Below are 214 nucleotides of genomic sequence, written 5' to 3'. Positions count from 1 at the left end.
ACTGTTTAACTAAATGCTAAAGATTAATTATTAAGAGACAAAATGTGGAGGTTGATAGAGCTGTGAAAAAGTCATGTGTTGGGCAATAGCTTGCTGGAAAATCACGAGTTGGGCAGCAGAATGCGTGAGTCATTGGAAGGAGAAAAAACAGCAAAAGAAAACTTCAGAAAAACTTCTTCATCGGAAATGCGAGACAAAAGCCACAGAGGATAGC

At 38.8% G+C, this 214-nt stretch overlaps 1 long non-coding RNA gene across 1 annotated transcript in view; it reads right to left on the bottom strand.

Annotated features, from left to right (window-relative positions):
* The window catches only part of LOC116673123 (uncharacterized), a 9150-nt gene that overhangs the window by 7907 nt on the left and 1029 nt on the right, over nucleotides 1-214 (bottom strand). The gene's annotated exons all lie outside the window — the stretch shown is intronic.

Source organism: Etheostoma spectabile, chromosome 23, assembly GCF_008692095.1.
Source record: "Etheostoma spectabile isolate EspeVRDwgs_2016 chromosome 23, UIUC_Espe_1.0, whole genome shotgun sequence".
Lineage (NCBI taxonomy): Eukaryota > Metazoa > Chordata > Actinopteri > Perciformes > Percidae > Etheostoma > Etheostoma spectabile.
The sequence above is the reverse complement of the archived record's forward strand: the minus strand, read 5'-3'. Positions and strand labels throughout refer to the sequence as shown.